Source organism: Acanthisitta chloris, unplaced genomic scaffold, assembly GCF_000695815.1.
Source record: "Acanthisitta chloris isolate BGI_N310 unplaced genomic scaffold, ASM69581v1 scaffold8065, whole genome shotgun sequence".
In the NCBI taxonomy this organism is placed as follows: domain Eukaryota; kingdom Metazoa; phylum Chordata; class Aves; order Passeriformes; family Acanthisittidae; genus Acanthisitta; species Acanthisitta chloris.
The window spans coordinates 45,243-60,283 of record NW_008674266.1 but is presented as its reverse complement, the minus strand read 5'-3'; positions in this window follow the sequence as shown (position 1 = coordinate 60,283).

The following is a 15,041-nucleotide window of genomic DNA, read 5'->3' as shown; positions in this document are numbered from 1 at the left end:
CTGCTCTATATTTTACCTTTCCAGGCTTTCTGTCTCTTACTACAAAATCTGTAGCTGACAAAATTCAATATAGCCTCTGAAAGGACTCCTGAGAACTGTTGTTATAGTTGCATTGTGTTCTTTGACTGCTTTGGAGATGTAAAAAGAGGAACAGGGACAATATTTGAAAAAATTCTAAAACAAAGTCAAAAGTGGCAATTTGAAAAGGAGAAAGTCCTTGATCCTTTTCCAAACTGCTTTCAGAGTTTCCATCTTCCCTCTGTAGTTCCCCAGTCTGCAGAAGACGTACTTTTCTTTAGGATGAAGAGAATGGTCTCCATTATTTCCTGGGAACTAGTTTGTTTGTATTAGAGAGACAAGGAATTCACTTGCACTACCAGGATTTCTTCTACAACAAGAACTATAGAAAACACCCTGCCTATGGATTACCTACTTCTGGAAGTACAACTCTGTTTAAAAAGAATGTAGAGTGTGATGAAATTAGACCAATACTAACCTTATAATTAGGAATATTGCTCTGGAGGGCAACTCCTGAGTCACTGAATGTGCTACAGCCAGTCAACCAGATCATGTAAACTCCTCCAACAGCTGATTGAGCTCTGTTTGAATCTAGCTTTCCTTTGTAGCTTTTTTTCCTAATGCAAGGCTATGCCAGGGCCTTCCTGCTTTCAAGGCTAGAGAGATGATCCTCTATCCCCCTATCCTAGTTGCCCCCTCATGTATTCTTTTGAAATTTATTGAAAGCTTATGCAGCTTGTTCTTTTCTCTTTTCCCACTGCTCACTGACTATGTTTTATAGATGGTATACCTCTCAGTCATCAAGCTGGTAGGCAAAACCCCATCATCTCTCTTGGGCAAAATGTATTCTGCTCCATGGGATATCTGCTGTTCATTTCCCTCCTCTGTACTAACTGGGAAACCAGTTGCAGTATGTCATGTCTTCCTTCTATCCCAGACATCTAAGTTGCATTCCCATGGAAACTGGGACATATGGAAGAAAGAGGGAAGTGAGGCATAGTGTGTCCTTATCCTGATGTGGAACTGGGGCATGATGGGGACCAGCTTACAAGCTAAAGACATGAAGCATGCTTTAACATCCTACAATACAGCTATAACTTCAGTTTCTTTGAACAGGCTGAATGAAAAGGGAATGGGGACACTAATAAATAGCACCTGTTCTATCTGCACTTTATGTTCTTCAGACACAGAATGGATTGGCTAGATCTTACTAGTGCTTTTGACTTAATTTTAACCTTTTTTTTGCATCTGTTAAAAAAACCCCTTGCCTAAAAATATGCTGGTGTACAATCTTTTTCACATCTGAATTATACTGGTAGTTCATCATCATCTAGGAGTCTCCATCACTCTCAGGTTTTCTCCCTCTTAGGTTATCACCAATAGATATATTTATAGTAAGAACACTTGACCCACATGCATGACTTTGTGCTTGGTACAAATGTCTTTTTCATCCCTTATGTCTCACTCCAGTTTTCAATGTCATTCAACTCTTTTTCAACAACATAACCTTTCTCTGTATTGGAGCCTTTATGTTCTGAGATAACAGCAGATTTTAATGATGCAAGCATATTTTTGCACCAGACTCATTAAAGAAAATAGGAATCAAACTTATTCTAAGAAATAGTTCTGAGAAACTGCCTATTAATTACCCTTTATCTCCAAGTTTCTATTTTCCCTGTAATCTCCTCTTCAGTCAGTTCTTCTAATTTATAATCTAATATTATATTAATCTCTAGTTTCTGACATAACAATTCTTCTCTTATGCCACATCAGCCTAAGTATTGTACCTATGTCCAGGTAGATTGAATCAGCTGCCTCTCTTCGAGTCTTAATAATTATTTACTTGTTTAGTCTTGCATGTTCTATGTTTAGTAAATTTGGGGAGCATTTCTTTCCACTTCCTTCCATGTCTTTAGTTATGCTTTCCATTAAGGTTTGTTCTAAAAAGTTGTGTACAGCTGTGGTCAGATTAATGATCCTTTATTGAACCACATTACGTTTCTTCATTCTTTGTGGTCCTGTGGCTGTATGACCTCTTGGAATATGTGACAATGAGTTCTATGGAGTGGACCTGCAACTTCAGAAGCCATTTCTTTTTGAGGCTTTTGCATGTTGGAATGTGTGAAGACCTTCAGCCTCTTTCTGCTGTGACACTACTTTTGGTTCCTATTTTTGTTTTGTTTAGCCATTTTTCCTTTACATCCCTACTCCATATTTCCATTATACTTGATGTAACTGGCATATAAGCACTTGGGTTTTGGTCTAAACTGTGGTTATCTTTAATCTTTATCCTACTTCATTTTATTTTTATTTATATGCTTGAGCATTACATTGCTACCTTTTAGAATATTTGTGGACAGCCTAATTCTGTTTGACTTCTAACAAAATTGCTAGCAAAATTATTCTCATAGGGTTTTGACTCCTGTAATTTTCAGATTTTACCTTTTAAAATGCCTGGCAAATAAAGACCATGGCATCAAAGCAGCCAGTGTTTGTTTCTGGTCAAAAAGATGCCATATCAAATGACTTAGGTTTTTTTCTACTTGGATGTTGTGTTGCAGGCAGTAATACACTGAGGGTTTACCTTCCTTTCCCTGAGTTTTTGGAGGATTCTTTGCATGGCTCATAAATATTTTCAAAGTGTTTTCCAGTATTTTGTTGAAGGCATAAAGAGGAGAAAAACATAATAAACATGTATTTTTTTGGCCTAGTATCAAATACATCAAACTTCTAAACAGTAAGGAAAAAAAAGTTAATCAACTTTCTTGGTAGATTTGTTGAGATATATATATATATTCTTGTTCACTATACATTCAAAGAATTTTCAAGGTAGCTGAATCCTGATTTTTAATGCAAAAACAGTTAAGAAAAGGAGAAAATGAAGGGCATGATTTTTTCTTAAATCATAGCTCAATCAATCTTGACAGGCTAGTCATTGTTTAAGATGGAGAGAACAGGAGGAAGAAAGACCTGACTACCTGATCAATTTGAGTATGAAAGGTTTTAATTGGCCTTAATCCATCTTGCTACAGTTGGGACTTTGAAGACTTTATGAAATAGTGAAGGTCTCCCAAGATATTTCCTGCTTGATTCCAATTAGCTTATTTTCACCCCTATTCAACCCTCATAATTAACAGCAAGTTAATTTTGATGCTGTGTGTCCTTGTTTATTACATCTATTGCCTTTGCTGCCTTTCACACAACCTCACCAGTGATAAGGCTGTGGATGCACAAGAACTTGGGAGGGAACTCAGCTGACCTCAAGTCACCCCAAGGATATTTTGTACCATATGGTGTCATGCCCAGCAATAAAAATGGGTGGAAAATTGTCTGGAAGCCACTGCTCATGAACTGGCTGGGCATTGGTCGATTGGTGGTGAGCAGTTGTTTTTGTCTGTATCACTTCTCTGTCTTGGGTTTTATTTCTTTCTCTTTGTTATTTACTTTTTTTTTCACTACAATTTTGAATTGCTATTGGTTTTGTTTATTTTATTTCAGTTGTTAAAAAGTTCTTATCTCAACCTATGGGTTTTTTCACTTTTACCCTTCTAATTCTCTTCCCCCCATCCCACTGGGGGAGCAGCTGTGTGGTGCTCAGCTGCCAGCTGGGGTTAAACCATGTCGTAGTGCTTGGCACAGTCCAGGGAGACCTGTGAAGACAGGAGGAAAAAGAAGCAATCTCTAACCAAAGAGCTTGGTAATTATCATGGGAAGGTTTCTTGAGTAATGTGTTTAAATGCAGTTTTGAGATCTAGATATAGATGTATAAACACACCTCTTGGTGTGGTGCATAATTATTACTAAGGCCTTCTTGCTGCAAATGGCCAGATTTTATTTTACATCAATAACACTCAGTCTAATACCTGGTGAAATGAGTGTCAAAGTTTTTTGAGCTGAGTCGGCTAAAAATCATATAAACGTGTCAAGGTGCTCTGGGGCCAGGAATGTGGGTCTCACCATGGTGGGATGACAGAACAGGGACTGGCCTGTCCCACTGTCCCAGCCCCAGGCTCTTCCCTGGGGATGGGCAGAGTCCCAGCTGGGATATGGGCTGGGCTCACGGCCAGGCAGGGCTGAGAGGAGCTGGACATCATCAGGATCTCATGGCACTGGGGAGCTGACATGGGGTCCTGAGATGTGGGTGGGGTGGGGAGAGCCCCAGAGGGCTGGACAAGGGACAGTCAGGCTGATTAGTCCCCTCAGGGCTGTGACAGTCGTTGAGCCTGCTTGTGTGACCTTCCTAGGCATGCTTATTTGAATATAGCTTTCAGACATATACTGTATGTTTGAAATATAAAGGGGAAATTGGGCTAATTCAGTCCTATAAATGTAATTTCTGTAGTTTAGCCATCAGAATTTGGTGTAGTTTCCTGACCTCAGAGTGATATAGCACTAAGACTTATCTAGGTTCAGAAACTCACATGCAAAGACTCTGATCTGTGGTAAAATCTATTAACAATTTAAATGAAATATAATCAGGATTTGATCACAATGTCATGGAAGTACCAGTGAGACAGAAGCTCCAGTTACAGAAGCCTGTATTTATTGTTCTAAGGGACTTAGCAGTATGTTATTCTAAAATGGAACATAATAGCCATACAGTTCAAACAAAATTATTTCCCTAGCTTATGAGAATCCAAAATTTCATGAAATTCAGGCCTATCTTAATGGTTTTGATCTTTCACAAAAAATATGGAGAATGAGAATTCTTTTGCTTCCTCTTCTTGGCACTCTTTATCTTGCTTGGCTTTCAGTTACAACTGTGACATTCAAATGAATTCAAAGGTGCTGAAAATGTACTCATTGATTTGACATGGAAAGAAAAAATATGAATAATTTGATATAAAAATACAATTTCTGCAGGATTTCAAGTCCCTACTAAATACTATAAAGCAGGCGGGGTTTTTGTTACTCTACTGCAACAATTCTGATGGGAATTTATAGGTATTTAACATAGCTAGAGTAGGGAGCCTCTAATTGTCCTATGAACTCAATGAAAACCTGTTGGGAATTAGAACAAAGTGAGAAATTTTTCTATTAAAGAAAAAAGCAAGCAAGCAGAGGCCTTTGCTGATTCCTATAGCTTTGAATGAGAAAGCCCTCCATCTAAGCACATTTATTGTAGTTATCTTTTTCTGTGACTCAGTGCAATGCCTCCATGAAATCCAGACCATGAAATACTCACAGCTGGTGCTGTGAATGCCAAACTGCCAAAACCCTCTTTCTGCCTTCAAAATGGGGCCTCTTTCCTTCCTCTGTCACAGCAGAGTAGCACTGGTCCTTCTCAGCTCAGCTTTGCTTCCCTTCTCTCCTCCATTTCTCTTCCTTTCTTCTGTTTTCCTGCTTCCTTTTCCTGATCACAACTCCCGTTGCCTATTTTATATGGCAGTAGGTTGGGATAGGGAGCCTGGCAATAGATACTGTTCAAAGGAGAGTGGTAAGATGGAGGTAATGTTTGTATCAGCCCAGATAAACATGTGGGGAAGCTATACACTGGAGGATTGTGGTCATCTAGGTAAGTTCACTCTGCTTTGAAGAGTGCAGACACAGCATTCTCTTCACATCCTGAAAATTATCTAATCTGTAGCTGATGATTAGCCAGTGCAGCTGTTGATTCCTCCTTGAGGCTTTAACCAGTCTCCCTGCACGAGCTACTTATAATATTTGAGCAAAATTTTCCTAAAAATTACAAATTTCAGAGAAATTCAGAGCGTGTGTGTATGTTTTCTGACTATTGTAGCATTTGGAATCTTCGAATTGCTACACCTATACAACCTTTTATCTTGTGTCTTTCTCCTTCACCTTTGTGTAGAAAACTCACAAAAGGATATAAAATAGGAAGTTAGAAACGTCTGAAATCAGGTTGTCTATAGGCTTGAAATTGTTCCTCTTCTGTATAAGCATATGGCTTGGTTTTTAACAATGTGGTCCATACATTTTCTTTCCTCTGTGAAATGCTGCTTGTGTATTGCTCAGTATGGATTTGCTCTGTGATTGAATTAGGATTTTGTACTGAATTGGATGTTGGGATGCAGAGCTCCCTTGAAGAAATACAGCGTAGGTTCATGGTTATGAAAACTGGAGAATGTATTCAGAAAGTAAGTCTCTTCTTTTTTGCCAATGCCAGTGAGAACCATATGATATCATGGAAAGTGACATGGACAAAACTTTGCATGAGTGACCACTCCCTCTCCTTTTCTAATTTTCTTTGTGCCTTCTGTTAGGTTTTTTTCCCAATATACATGTGTGCATACAGTTACAACTATATTTCAAGACAGTAGGATCAGTGTTTTCAGAACAGGTGAAGTCCTATATGCCAGTAAGCTCTCTGGAAAATATTGCTGTCTGGGTATCTACTTGAGTGCAAAAATCTTGAGATTCTTTTCTGAATCTCCATGCCCTCATTTGCCATATGTAAGAGGAGGTTCATCATGCTTCCCCTTCACTCACTGTTGTAAAACTGAATCTAGAACATATATGGAAATACCTGAGTGGTGAACAGTGTGGATTGGATCCTGTTCCCTTGGAACTGCACTGCTGTAATTCTCTTTGTAGGCAAGACTGCTCTTTAAAACTGTTCAGTAATTATTCTCAGAGCAGTTAAATGCACCTGCTTAAGGAACAGGTTTTCAGGTGAGTAGTACTTTCCACAGTAAACAGCCCCATTGCACTGACAGTGCTTTCACTTCTCTAAGTCATTAAAACTCAGGAGGTTTTCTTCAATGTCAGTGCTTGAATAGTCAGCTGGGTATAATTTCCCCATTGGTTTTTATCTCCTATGTCTGTACTCTTTGATCATATTTGCAATGCATTATGAGCTTGTGCTTACGAGTCTTGCACAGAAACAAAAATTACTTTCATTGCAAGCTTTCTTTTTGCTTGCCAAAAATGCAGAGCAGACAGGGACAGAAAATAGGTATAGTGGAAGCAGCCTTAGTCAACTTCTTGATTTTAGAGTTTTCAGCAGTGGTGAAATGCTTAATACCCCCCCCCCCTTCTTGTTCTGTTAAACAAACCACTCATAATTATCTTAACATACACAACTATGATTCACTGAGCAGCAATTAAACAGAAGCCTTCTACAAACTGGCTCAGTAATATAAAAGGATTCCTTCAATCCTTCCTCAGTGGCACATGAATGACTTCCAGTAAGAATGAGCAATTACAGCTTAAGCTGAATTTTGGCGATCAAAAGCTGTAACAACTATCATTAACGGACTGGCAATGAAGGCAGATAATCATCTTTACCAGTGAGGTCACTTTTTTGCCTTCATTTTGCTCTACAGTTCTCTCACTGATAAGTTGTTTTAATAGCAATTTGTATTCGATTACTGCCTGGTTAAGGTCAAAGCCTTAACATGCAATGAAAATTTTGCACAAAGATCCCCTCCATCTGCTGCTGAACACTTTCCATTTTCTATTTGACTGGCAATCTTTTCCAGGCTTTCTCTCCTGTTTCTTCCATGTTAAAGACACATGATAGAAAAACTGCTCCCAAGACTTCCAGAGGAAATATTCGTTTAACACTTGTTCATTTTGAGATTACAGATGCCTGTTTAACTTCTACCACATACAGTTTTAATTTCCTTTTGTTTCTTTGTTTTAAAGGATATATCCAAGACAGTGTTCAAATCCAAATCTTGGATCTTTCTAGTATTTGCAGCTCAGTGTTTTGCTTTATTCTATTGCTGAAATGGAATATTATTTTCCTGATTAACAGGTGAATAAGGACCCTAAGGATTAGGTATTGAAACCATGGCTTCAAAAGTATGCAATACAACTAAGTGATAATTTCAAATTTTTTAATAATATTTTTTGTTTGCTTTCATTTTTTCAGCATTATACCTCAAATAATAGGTATGAACTGGTTCCCAAATGCAAATCTCTTCTAGCTGCTGTAGATAATCAGGTTTCAGATAAAAATCATGGCATTTCTCATTTTTATCCTCTGAATCTCCCATTTGGTCTTCAAATGCTTGAAATTGGAAATTCAGCTCCTTCCAAAAGTCCAGTTAGATGTTCTCAGTCTGTTGCAAGTGTTGCAAGCCTTTCACTTTAGGTTGATTATGACCATTTTGCTCAGTTGGTGGCAAATATCGATTAATGCACAATTTTCCCTAGCGGATATGCCTTTAGAATGTAAACAAGAGGAAGAAAATGGACATCAAAATGTCACAATTTCCTTGTCCTAGAACACTGTATGAACATGTCTGTGTTACACAGGCATGAACTGCCACTGTCTGAGTTTCTCAAAACTCACTAAAATCATCTTAGCATACTGTACTGCAGACAAAGCTTTTCAGTGTTCAGTTCTTTGTGCTGAAGTTTTTTCCTTCCTTGGCTCCCAGCCATGGATTAATAGGATTAATAGTCTGTAAGCAATCTTGCACTCAAAAATGTCAAATTTAATTGAAAAAGGAAAATCGGAAAATAAAAAGTTGTCTGTCATGGCTCCTCTGGGTCCCACTCTCAACAGCTTTGCAGGTTCCTCTGCTTCATTGACCAACCCTGTGCTAGAAAGTTAAACCCTCGCTGTTCCTGCTGCAACTTCTGCCTGGAGTCCCTGGAGCATGATCCAGCTGTGGTGGCATCAGAGGAACACAACTAGGTTCAGTTCTGGCTCACAGGCTGCACAGAGCACTAACAGGCCTTTTGTCACCTCCTTCTCCTCCCTGCTTTGCTGATAGCTGAAGAAAAGCAATAGCATGAGCTATCACTTGGCTAAGGACATAGGCTGCCATCTACACCTTGTTATTTCTAGGCCCAACACTGTACATCCCAAGGGGGGCTGGAATGGAAGGTGCGAAGTGCAGAGGTACTAGCAGCAGAGCTCTTAAAAGGAGTCTGTCAATAAGTGGGCCAAAGTTTCACCAAGAAGCAAAGGATCGAGCAGGAAGCATTTGGTTTAGAGCCTTCTGGTTTGCTGTGCTTTTGGTGATTCAAAGAGAGAGTTGTGAAAGAGCTGGATGTCTGTTATGGTATGCTGGGAATCTGAGAAAGCGACGATCACAGCTCACCATGTAACTAGAACTGAGAGCTGGGAGGTGCCAGGTCCCACTGGTCTACAGAACTGCCTGCTGGGTCAGTTTTACTATGTGCCTCTGAAACTGGTAGGAATGTCTAAACCACAATTCAATTCATGTGTGAATTTACTGAAAAGCAGAACACTGAGGTTTTGGCTCAAGTTCATGTGGGGAAAAACTGTTGAAGCAGAGAATTTTGTTCAGGAAGCAGCTGTTATATATATAGCTATTGTGAATGTGTACCAGTCCCAAGTTCTGTTTCATAGATAACATATACCCTCAGTTATCAAAACTTTCCAATGCCTTTCTTTGGTTTTGAGTCCAGCAAACTAAAGGAATCTTATATCTTACAGCAAGAAAATTTGCTGTTAGGAGCTTGGTGTTATGGCAATAGTGCTTTGACAGGAGAGAGGCTCAGTATATACCAGAGTGGCACCCTGCCCTGGGAGGGCCTCTTCAGGTGGGCATTCATCTGGCTTGCTGTATTTTGATGCCAGGAGAATCCAAATGATCCCCATTTACGGTCTGCAGGTAGAGAACTGTTTGATCTAGAAAGCGGCGAAGTATGATGATTATCCATTCAGAGGGAGCACACACACACACAGCATTTCAGTGATGTTTTTTAAAGTTATTACTGTGCCTGTGACATCTGCAATTCCTCTTCTGTGTTTTATTTTGCAAGGAGGTAAAATGCAGCAGAGAAACAGCTGAAGCCAAGTTAAAAAGATGGAGCTTTCAGTCCTCAGTATTCATGCATGTCAGACTTCTTCCTGCCTTCACACAGTGCTACAAAATTGCAGAAAAGAAATTTATAGCAGGAGCCATTATTACTGTTGAATATGTTGTGCAGTACAGACAAACATTTAAGACACAAAGACTTGTGCATGTGGGGAATTAAGAAAAGTGTCAGTTTCCTTAGAATTATTTTTTTAAGATTGTTTTTGCGACTTCATACTCTGATAGGTGTTCTCCATAAAGAGATGAGAACACTTGGTACAGACACAGGAGGTCACTCTTATATAATACATTCAGAAATATAGTCTGAATTTTTCTCATGATTTCCACGGTTTGACTCTTTTTCCAGCCAGACTCTTCCCCAGACAGGTTTGTTGAGAGTGGAAGACTGTCTTTGTGTTGAGAACAAACACTGGAGAGGTAGGAGGGTCCTCAGCAAGGAGCCTTAGGACTTTCTCCAGCAGTGCCTAAAGCAAGGAGACCTGCCTTGACAGGAACTAGGGTTTGTAGGACATTCTTAGCTGCTGGAAGCGTGCCAGAGCAGAAATAAGTTGCTTGCCCATGTTCTGTACTCTTCAGCCGTGTGAGGGAATGCTAGGCTGTCACTGCCAAAATAACCTCTTCCTTTAGGACTGGAGGCCATGATGATTAGTGGCTAGGTAATGAAGGTCTCTTTACAACTCTGTCATTGATTTGCTTGGGCCAGTTGCCTCACTTTCCTTATTCCTAAATTTTCTAAGCTGTAAGCTGTGAACGATCATATTTGTGACTTGGCAAAGTCCTTTCACAAAGGTAAGCAATAGAAACAGTGTTATCTAGTCTAGGACTGCCTTCCTGTAGGTGGGCAGTGTTTTCCCCCTACACACCAAATAGCTGAAGCCTGTAATGAATTGCTTTTTTGTTCATTTCCTCATGAAACATCTCTTCCTCAGGATGAAGTAGGTTTGCAATGTCCACTTTTGCTTAGCTTTAAATGTTCTAGCCCCTGTAGGTGTTAGTTGGTCTCCTTTGTGACTTGAGAGTGGTAAGGCTGAGTGTTGCTAGTAAAATCAGGCTTTCACTTTTTATCTTTGTCACAACAGTTTAAGGCAGTTGATCTCCAGGGTTTGTTTTTTTTTTCTGTAAGACTGCACTAGCAACATTTGTGATGCAACATTTTTTCATAGATGGGGAGAACCTGCTGCAGACTTCCCAGCAGTTCTCATTCACGGAAAGCTTTGTGTTTTCAATCACTTTTAAGAAATGCTGTATTCCCATCAAAGCAAACAATGCAGCCAACACAGCCTGAGTGTCCTCATATCAGAGGGCAGCTTGAGTTTACATTAACAAAATTAGGATCACTTTTACAGAGGTTTGTCAGAAAGGGTGGGTAAACTATTTTCAGTAAAATAATCATCCATCGTAAAGTAGAACTAGATAGAAGTTGGAAAACAGCACACAAATACTACAAAAGACAAATAAAAGCCAGACTCCTGGAGAATATAATGTATTTTCAAAGTTACACTGAAGGGCATTTACTGCCTACAGATATTTTTCAGTTTGAACAATTTCATAAAGGCCATGAGAACAGTCTACAGGCGTTTATAGAGAAAAAAAACAGTGTGCAATCTCTTCCCAGACTGGGAGAATAACTAAATAAAATTCATTCATATGGCCTACCTTCCAAACTCTTCAAATGTGAGATACCCAAAAATTAATTTGCAGTCCAACTCAGCATTAGGTCTGTAAAGCATCTGTGATTGATTCTAAATGAATGAAAGTAGTTACCCGAAACTAATAATGGTTTCCTAATGAATGAGGAATGCTGCTGACTGAGACAGTGGGGGATTGCCCTAGAGTTAACCAGGTTGTAGCTGTAGAAGCAGATGCATTTTCAAGGTATCTTTGCAAGAGATACTATGGTTATGAGTCAAGGCAACATTTTGTGGTCAGCAAGTGGACTGATACATCTGTATGTTTGGGGTTGTGAGACAGTGTCAAACTCACCTCTGAAGAAGCAGGTCTGAGTCATCAGGTGTTGCTGAGGATATGAGTTATAAGGAGCATCTTAGTTCAAGCACTCTCAATTATCAAGCAAAAATTTCTTAAGACATCACTGTTTCCTTCAAGCTGCAATTAATATTGGTTTTTTATCAGTATGTTGGACACACATAAGGATTTGAAATCTCTTTCAAAATTGCTGGTTAAAGTAATAGCTATTTTTTAAATTAATTATTGGAGAAATAACAAATTAACTTGTCTTGCAGCTCTTTAATAAGGAAGTACAAGCTGTCTTTGAAGTCCTAGTAGCCCAGTTATTCCTGTGTTATTCTGGCACATGTAATTATCTCCCTTCAAGACTTCAAGCCATTCTGTTTATCAAGCAAATCAGCAAATAAGTGAAAGCACAACTCTAAAACCGAAACAGCCTTATCTGCAATATGGGAAATAGAATTCTGCTGCTATTTTATGGCACATGAGGCCATCAAAAATCAGTCTTCATTCAAATCAGATAAGTTTTACCAGTAGATCAACTAATAGTAAATTATGGAGAAAGGTAAACGTGCTTGAAGGTAGAGGGAAAAGTCCATATTTCAAATCTAATGTGCCTCTGTTATAACATGTTCCAGTCTCAAAAAGAAATTTGCCAAAAGAACTGAATGAAAATCTACAACATTTCTCTATAATCCAAATAGAAACAGTGTTTAAAAATCTTCAGGTATTCATGGAAAAGAAAATGTTCTTATCAAAGTGGAAAAACGAAAGAAAACAAAGATAAATGATACTCTTCAAGAAAAGTCTGAAGCCTTGTCTACATGGAATAGCGTTGTTTTTTTTTAAAAAAAAGAAAATTATTTTTAGCCCATATTTTCTTGTGATGACAGTAGTAGATTTAAAGATTCCATCCATTTTGTTCACAATTGGTTAGTTCTCAGTGAGTAAGACAGAGATCCAAGGAGTCCTGGACTTTGTCAAAATAAGTGCAGAACATCCTGGGTGCAATATCCATCAGATTTTGCATTCTGGGATTTTTTTTCATTGCTGGTTGTCTACTAGAACCTGCTATATTTGTCAGTCTTGTGGTCAGATTTGAAAGATCCCATGATCCTTCTGGTATCATCTCATTGTTCATATGATTTGATGATTTCACCACCATTTTCATGTTGCTTGAGGACTCCACTGACCACTGCAAATCAGATAGTTATTACTGCAAACAGGATGAAACATGGATACTCTTGCAGCATAGGTGATTTTGGGTAAAATTTAAACTGCTTTTACAGTAGTCAGTGTTATGCCATGTGAAAACCATAAGAGATGTAGATGGGGGAAAGCCATAGTGGGCCACATCATAGGTCCTTCTAACAAATTATCGTTTCCTGGTGCTCTAAAATGTTTCCATACTCATATATTCTTTCTTCTTTTGGTCAAGTAATATGGATGATGGACACAGGCAGAAGATTGTCTGCAAATTGGCTGAGTGCAGGTCATCTGAGAGTGTCTGTAGCATAAGGTCAGCTCAGGTTCCCTTTCAGCAGAGGAGGTGTCTGCCATCAGATATTTGTTGCTCCTGAGAACTACTTGCTGGTTTCAGACCAGTTTAGCGATTTATTTTTTTTAGGTATGAGGGCTGTAGTCACTGGTGATAATGCTATTTAAGTGTCCTCTGCCCTCATTTTTCCAACACTGAGTGCTACAAAGAAGATGAAGTGATAGATTGGCAGGACAGGGATTCCAATGAAACACAGAGGTCACTGATGGGACCTGGTTACCAGACCCTCCAATGTATTCAAGTGCTTAACTCTCACTGAAGTTGGCTGCTTATTCGTTCATATGAAATTCCAAAGCGTAATCTAAAATTAAACTTCTGATTTTGTCTGCAGGGGAAGTTAATTAGCAAATCTCAACTTGCCCACCAATATCACTTCCATTTGGTGTTAAGAGCAAGTTTAGCACTCAAGTCTTTTTTTTTTTCATACCAAACAGCCTGTGCTTATTATCATATTAAAGGAATGCCACTGGTTAAATCAAGCAATGAATATAAATAGCTGTATTACTGCCATCAGGCATCAGTGTTTATTTAGTGGATGTGAATCATGCGTGCCTCTTTGATCTGGCTTTGACTAAGCCATTGCTGTTTTCATACAAAAAAGGTTATTTGCAAACACTGCAAGAGTATGTATACATTAAACATGGAACTAATCAATATGGAAGGCTCTCTGCTACTTTGACAACTCTGTGTGCTGCCACGGTGTCTTTAAGTGTTTTGAATTTCTCTGTGAGTACCTGGGTCCCTGAAGACACTCTCAGCTCTTTCCTTTGGACTAGAGAAGATCAAGATTGAAATCTGAGCCTCACTGAAATCAGTGGCCATATCACACTCAGGTCCCTGTGAAGGGCACATATCTGGCAGCAGAGAGGACAAAAATAATCAAGGACAATGCTGATTTATTTGTGGACTGGTTTGATTATAGTGTATGCAGGAGAGTATTTGAAAGAGAAATTTGTTTGTGCACAATCAGATAAGCAGATAGACTCAGATCTACTTGTGTTCATTACCCACGCTGAACTTTTTATTACTTTTTGCTAAAACACGTTGAATTTTAAAACTGAACCCATATGCCTCCCTTTCAACAACAAACTATATGCAGACTATTGTGTGCATTGTAAAAGCAAATGATAACCCATAGGTACTGCCAAAACAATGTTATCATAGTCATTGTGATAGACAGCTTAGAATGAGACTCATTCTGATGCCAAACATTAACCTGGGCAAAATAGCTGACGAGAACGGGGTTTATTGAACCAAGAGTCATGATTGACCTCAAATGCTTTCCAATGGGGGAACTGGGGTTGGCAAATAAGTGGAAAAGTTGCAGAAATATCCAAACAATTGGTGATTTCTGGGTCCAAAATGTGCCCCCATCCCTCCCTCACCTTCTGTTACTTCTAGTATAATGCAAGGTCATACAAAAGTTCTAGGATTTGAAGGAAAGCTGGACCTTAAGGTTTTGGGCAAATTTGGTCTTCACTCCTACATTTGTAGCAAAGTCAGATTAGTTTTGCATCATTTGGGATTTCTTTTTTATCACTTAATGTAATTTTGGATATTAATCTCCCCTACAGTTATAGGGTATTTGTGTTATAATGTTCCAGAAAAGGAGTTTTAAAATAATTTGTAATGTTTACTGTATTAGGAAAGCATAGTAGACCAGTGAACTGTTCATCTTTCAGTCTCTGATATTTTGTAATGGACAGAATTACACTGTAACTTTATCTTGTTGGGAT